General features: G+C 43.1%; 1 long non-coding RNA gene across 2 annotated transcripts; it reads left to right on the top strand.

Annotated features, from left to right (window-relative positions):
* Positions 1 to 2,250: 2,250 nt before the first annotated feature.
* Positions 2,251 to 4,411, top strand: LOC310756010. 2 transcript variants are annotated; one of them, XR_014544639.1, is made up of 2 exons: positions 2,251 to 2,412; positions 4,129 to 4,411. It is a non-coding gene; the product is annotated as an uncharacterized lncRNA (long non-coding RNA). The 2 variants fall into 2 exon arrangements; XR_014544640.1 differs by having other exon boundaries at positions 4,087 to 4,411.
* The last annotated feature ends 2,827 nt before the right edge of the window (positions 4,412 to 7,238 follow it).

The raw sequence follows: 7,238 nt of genomic DNA, 5'->3' as shown, positions 1-7,238 counted from the left end.
TGATTAACAGGAAGACGCAAATCAAAAGGAGTGTGTTCTTGTTTAGCCACCCTTTAAACAAATCGGAACAGATGGTCAAAAAAGATACGATATAGTCCTGTTACTAGGTAAGATTTATACAAAGAAATCAGGGAGTATGGTACATAAAAAGGTAATCTGGAAGAGCCCTTAAGCATTGAGGATTCAAAGCACGGTCCAGCACTTGTGTATGAGTGGTACAGTTCCCTAAGAACCCTGCCATGTGGTTTTCCTGAATTTGCAGATCAGCCATGAATGTTCTTTGGTTCTCAGATGTTGTTGACTCCCATCATCAGGACTCCCATCATTAACGTGCCCAAAGATTAAGGCTTTCTGGGAAATGATTTATAATGAAATGAAAAAGGTATTTAAGTATACATTCTTGAAAAAACCAGAGGCTTTTCTCTTGGGCATAGTTGGCCATTTGGTGCCAAAGAAGGACAGAACTTTCTTTATGTATGCTACAACGGCAGCAAGAATACTTATAGCAAAGCACTGGAAGACTCAAGATCTACCCACTCTGGAGGAATGGCAGATGAAGTTGATCGACTGTATGGGACTGGCAGAAATGACCGGCAGAATCCGCGACCAGGGAGAAGAGTCGGCGGAAGAAGAATGGAAGAAATTTAAGGATTATTTACAGAAATATTACAAAATTAATGAACTCTGAAAAGATGCTGGATTGAACTTTTGTGGTTTCTAGCTGTTATGATAAAGATAACAGGGATTAAAATTGTTTAAGTCATAAAATTTAAAAAGTTGATTGGAAAATAAGGTGTTAATTTAAAGAAATGTTAAGAGATTAGGATTTGCTGGATTAACAATTTGAAATAGAAAACAAGAAGGGGAGGTATGAGGAAGTCAAAGAAACATGTTATTGAAAAATTGTTACTGAAATTGACTTGTTTTTAATATTTTTCTTTTTCTTTTTCTTTTTGTGTTTGTATAAAATTGGAAAACCTAATAAATATTTATATATATAAAAAAAGGACTCCCATCATTAGATGTTGTCAACTCCCATCATTACCAGTCAGATTAGCCAATGGTCAGGGATGAGTTGTAGTCCAAGAGCATCTGGGGGCTCACAGTTGAGGAACACTGACAAGCTCCATGCAAAAGGTAGCCCCCTCCTACCTCAACGGCACCCACACATCCCCTGCAGCCACATTTATTGATTTATCTTAATAGCCATGATGACACAGACACATTTTCCTCCAGCACCATCTGCATCTCACTCCAGAGCAGCCTGCTGAAATGGGTTTCATTTTGCCCAGTTTGTTGGGTTTGGTTCCCCCCCACCCCCAAAAATGGGGAAAATCCTTTGCCAAATCAGATTCCTCTCCCAGTGTTGCTGTTCAGGTAACTTGGTTTCACTGCACAATTATTATTATCATCATCATCACCATCATAATATGGCAGCAACAGGGGACACACTGGTCGAAGAGGCAGAATTACACCAGTACAGACACAGACCAGGTACAAATGGCAACAAAGCCAGAGAAAACTCAGACTGCTGAAGAAGCATCCTTGCTCTGTGCTTCTTGGGGGCATCTAGTGTTCTCTGGGGTACCTCCTTCCGAATAACTCCCTGACCTGATGTTGTATAACTTAGAATGATCACGATCATGATAAAGAGAAATTGGCTTCACACCAGAAAAGAGTAATAGTCACCCATCACTTTTGAGCGCAGCAGTTTAGATTTATGCGCCAACTTTCTTTAACCTTCTGACAATGGGCATCGTTTTGCATGTGTTCCAGGAAATCCTTTTCGAGAAGGCATGTAAGTTCATGTTCACCTGGTGTCTTAAGCATAGATAGTCACAAAAAAACAGAACTTGCCTGTTCCTGCTTTGTTAATGAAAGGTTATGAGTCACAGTTGGTGCCACCAACAGACTAGAAGCTAATGAGAAACAAATAAAAAATAATGTAAAGATGAAACACAGAGATGGTGAAAGAGGACAATGGCAACACAGTTCATCACCTCTGTCTGGTATTTAGGATGGGGGAAGTTCATGGAATTCTAATTTGGGTTCGGATAGGCTCAAAAATAAGCCATGGACATTTCCTAATATTTTGGAGAATACTTAGGCTTATTTCTGAGCCCATTCTTAGTAAAAGCAAGGGCTCAGCCTGGTTCAGGGTCACTTGAGTGGTCACAGGTGATACTCCACAATGCTGCCGGGCGATCTGTGATGTCATCTGCATAGTGTTTATGAAGGAACAATGAACCTAGTCAGTATCTGTCATGTGAGTTGCAGGCTATTCTGTCTCAGGTTTTATACTTGACCAGAAGGACAGGGAATGAGGATCCCCACAGCTCAGGATTCTTCCCCAGGAGATGATCCCAGCCCAGGATTAAAGCCAAAGGGAAGATATAGAGAGGTGGAGAACAGGTAAGGGATCTGTTCCTGATCTTCCCGAGAGCACATCTGTCTGAGAGACCTCATATCCAACCTTCCTCTTGGACCTAATGCATTTGCTAGACAGCAGCTAGGACCAGTCCTAGCAGAGTGAGACTTTTGGGCAGGTTGTCCACAGCTCATTCAGTTGAATGAGCAGGAGGGTCCCAAACACAGTAGGAATGGCTTGCCACATTTTGAAGTAAATACACCCAGTGAAGTAATAGCCAACTATCAGACTCCCTTTTAGGGAGAGTCTTCTGATTCCCAGCACATTTGCTTATTTCAGAGCCCAACGGGCAGGACCCTAAGTCCTGAAAGGTGGGGAGAAGGACACTTCTTTTCACCGGATTCCTGTTGGCTATTTTATAAAATGCTTTTAAAAGCCAGTGTGGTGTAGTGGTTAAGAGCGGTGGACTCATAATCTGGTGAACCGGGTTTGCTTCTCCACTCCTCCACATGCAGTTGCTGGGTGACCTTGGGCTAGTCACACTTCTCTGAAGTCTCTCAGCCCCACTCGCCTCACAGAGTGTTTGTTGTGGGGGAGGAAGGGAAAGGAGATTGTTAGCCGCTTTGAGACTACTTAGGGTAGTGATAAAGTGGGATATCAAATCCAAACAACTCTTCTTCTTCTTCTTCACCAAGACTTGCCACCTGGCTTCCAACCCAGAATCCCTTTGGTCTCTGTGGGTCTACTCCATTCTTCCTATTCCTCATTTCCCTTTGGTTCCTTACTTGCCACTTTCCCTAACAGATGTACCGAGCTGCCCCCAACATTGGGTGGGGAGTGTCGCACATGCATGATGCCACAGGTGTGCACCCTCTCAATCTGGCTGGGACAACCCGGCCCCCCACCCAACCCCCACTGCCGGCCGCCTTACCTTCTTAAAAGGGACGCACCAGTGTGAACACACTTTGCCCTGGTGTGTTGTTTGGAGGATCGCCACAGAAATGGGGGGGCTGGGTCCATCCTGAAAAATATTGGGGATGACTCCCCTGTTACTTAAGCACTAGCCAAGCTGGCTGGGGCCGACCGGAAATGGAGTCCAACATCTAAAGCGCCATAGATTCCCCACCCATCAGCTTAGGGCACATCCATGCTCAGCGTGTAGATAGGTTTAACAATAATTCCCTTTCCCCAAGGAAATTGGGAACTGTAGTCCTGCGAAGGGGAGCTGGGGTTGGTAACATGGGACTATCAACATCTCACCGCATTGTAATTCCCAGGAATCTTTGAGGGAAGCTATGACAGTAAAGCTAAATATAAAACCCAATATAAGCTTGTAGATAGGGCAGGATCTCCCTTTCTCTCCCTCTCTTGTTGTGAGATTTATTGAATCAATTGGATAATTTAATGACTGTGTGCAGCTAGGCATTGCTGTTTAACGATAGTAAATTAGATTATAAAAAACCCCTCCAAGAATCAATTTGGACTGTATTTTAATGATCGGCTGCATTCCCCCCCCCCCTTTTGTATGGGGAATGATAATTTGTTGTTTTTTGCTATGATTCTGTCTTGACTATTTCTTAAGTTGTAAAATGTCAAAGTCTTTATCAATAAAAAAAATATAATGTATGAGAGGGAGACATTAATGCTTAATACTCAAAACTTGTATGCAGGCTAGATCCAGTTAGGGGCTTCAGTCTGACACAAGCTTGCTGTCATAGGAAACTGACATGCACTTGAACCTTGGTTCTCTGGGATTTCAGACGGGATTTTCCCAACCCTACCTGAAGAGGAGGGAGATTGAACCAGGAGCCTTCTGCAAGCAAAGTTACTGATGTCTGAAGAGGACAATGCAGAATCAAAACTCTTATTATATATTTCTTGGTGGTGGCCAGATGGACTATTGCCCATGGGTGGATAAAAACATTGAACTTTTCCCCTTAACATCTGGTTTAATAAGGGCCTGAATATTGCAGTTTCCGAAAAAAATGACTCATTTGATGCATGTTTCACAAGGCGCCACTAAGTCAATGAATTCTGTTGCTACATGGAGGATGTTGCTGATGTATCTTAAAAAACAAACTTATGGCTGGTGCTTTCCCACTGAATTTGATTACAATGGTACTAATTGCATATGACTATACAGTACCTTACTATCGGCCTTCTTTGTTTCCACAAAAATAATATTCCCATTTTCTTGACTGATCCTAGATTGAGCCTTTCTATGTTCCCGAGTAATACCTAATTATGCGTCATGGATCTATAATGGTTCTTTGCTTTGTTGGATTGTATAATGTTTTGATTACTCATGGGTTCATGGAATCATAGAGTTGGAAGGGAACTCCAGGGGTCATCTAGTCCAACCCCCTGCAATGCAGGAATCTCAGCTGAAGCATCCATGACAGATGGCCATCCAACCTCTGCTTAAAAACCCCCCAAGGAAGGAGAGTCCACAACCTCTTGAGGGAGACCCTTTCACTGTCAAACAGCTCTCACTGTCAGAAAGTTCTTCCTGATGTTTAGTCGGAATCTCCTTTCTCGTAACTTGAAGGCAGTGGTTCAAGTCCTACGCTCCAGAGCAGGAGAAAACAAGCTTGTTCCTTCTTCCATGTGACAGCTCTGAGATAGTTGCAGATGGCTATCATATCTCCTCCCAGTCTCTTTCAGGCTAAACATACCCAACTCCCTCAACCATTCCTCATAAGGCTTGGTTTCCAAATCCTTGCTCAAAGACCCATGCTAGAACTGAAATATTAAATTGCTCTTTCCCAATAAAATGGTGCTGTGGCACTTCTGGGAAGCTTGAGTGGTTCCTCTGAGGTCAATGTGTTTATACTGTACTTAAAATGGGTTTGCTTCAGACTGTTAATCACATTTAATTCCCATTGAAATCAACTGAGCCAAAGTTCGTCATGACTAATTCCACAGAAGCTTATGACATAATAAATGTTGTCCTTGAAAGTGCCACAAATCTCTTTGTTGTTTTTCCTGCAGTAGACTACATGGCTACCCTTCTCTATTTTTCCCACCTCCCACTTCCTAGCAATTTCTCCTCCCACTTTCTAGCAACAATGATTTCATTATAAAGTTGATCTAGTTTGGTCGTATGACATACATTGGCAAAGAGCAGGAATTCAGACAGAATGATTCCTCATTCAGAAAGCATTGCCTTCACTCTGAATGAGCTTCGCTTGCACTCAGTGACATCATGTAGCCAAATTTGATTGGTTATGTGATGGTGAGGCCCCAGCTATTAGGAAGAAGGCATTTTGAAGGGGGGAAATTGAGCTGAAAATGCAACTGATTGAAAATGTGAAAAAGATTAATTATGGTGCTGTTGTCTGGAAGCCAGGAAGGGAGAGGGGTGTGATCTAAGATGCGTGGGGACGGGGGAAGCACAGGTGGCCTCAATATGTGGGAAGAAAGACCTGCAATGTCATTACACAAGGGGAGGGCACTTTTTACAGGGGAGAAGGTTTTTGCAAAAACCAAGCTCTTCATTTGACTTATTCCTACTAATTTGCCTCCAATATCCTCCTTTGCTAATTTTGTTGTTGTATCATCTGTAGCTATAGAATCACTGATTCTTGATTTCAGTATAATATTGGGCATCGCTGGCAATGGCACATGATGATATTTTTATATGACCATATTTAATAGTTGGCATGCAACCATATTCAATATTTAACTGTATTTGATGGATAGCATGCAGTGGTATTTAACAGTGACGTAGCGTGGGTTGTCAGCACCCGGGGCAAGGCAAGTAATTTGCGCCCCCTAACCCGTGGATTTGCGCCCCCTAACCCATGGATTTGCCCTAACCCCAGATGTTGCGCCCGGTGCGGCCGGCCCCCCCTGCACCCCCCACGCTACGCCACTGGTATTTAATACCTGTCAAGGCTGGGCCATGGGCAGCAGTCTAAGCTGGGAAACAGGAGTTGCAAGATAATGCCATTATTCTTCAGCCAGGACTGAAGAATAAGTGAGACATAAAGGATTGAGCAGGAAACAGGACTGAGGAGCATGTCAGAAATCAGCACATGCAGGTCTTGCTATCCGAACACAATGTGTCCTCAGGAAAAGGCTTGTTAGGCAAGTATTTGCATAAGGAGTCAATGGTTTCCATTGATTCCTATGGGGAAATTTCTAATGTGTTCCCGACCATGGAATTTTGACCCCAAAATGATGAAAAAGCCCTCTGAAACCTTTCAAAAGGCAAGCAATGAAGGGAAAATGCTCTTTTATTTGTCTAATCTCTTGTCCACCCTCCATCCCACCAAGGTTTCTTTCAAAACAGCTGCCACAGACCATCAAAACACAAAAAGTAGAGTTTGTTTAAGGCTGGTTATCTGTTTACGGTACTACATGCAGGTCTGGCTGTTTGGATATCTGAAAATGCGGTGGTAGACTTCTAAATGTTGGTTATTAGGAATCACAAGTGGGGAGAGTGCTGTTGTGCTCGTGTCCTTTTTGTGAGGTTCCCACATAAGGGCATCTGGTTGGCTACTTTGAGAATAGGATGGTGGACTAGATGAGTGCCTGGCCTGCTCTAGCAGGGCTCTTATGTTCTTAGAACTGAGGAACAATCCAGAACTCAAGATCAAAGAGCAAGTTAGGAATGAAGGACAAGCCAGAACTCAGGATCATGAAGCTAGCCAGAATGAGGACTGAAGAGCGAGTCAGCCCCAAAGAATGAGCCCAAAGCTTGGTCCAAACGGCAATAAAAGGATTTTAAATATTCTAGACCTCAGGAAAACCTTGTTTCAAAAACAAGGCTTAACTGAACAGGAACTTGATTTGCAGTTCTTCCTGTCAAGGAATATTCAGTGACCAGTTTGGGAGGTCTTCAAGGTTTAGGTATGAGCACACAATA

Source organism: Podarcis filfolensis (assembly GCF_964270895.1).
Source record: "Podarcis filfolensis genome assembly, chromosome: 2".
Taxonomy (NCBI): Eukaryota; Metazoa; Chordata; class Lepidosauria; order Squamata; family Lacertidae; genus Podarcis; species Podarcis filfolensis.
The sequence above is the reverse complement of the archived record's forward strand: the minus strand, read 5'-3'. Positions and strand labels throughout refer to the sequence as shown.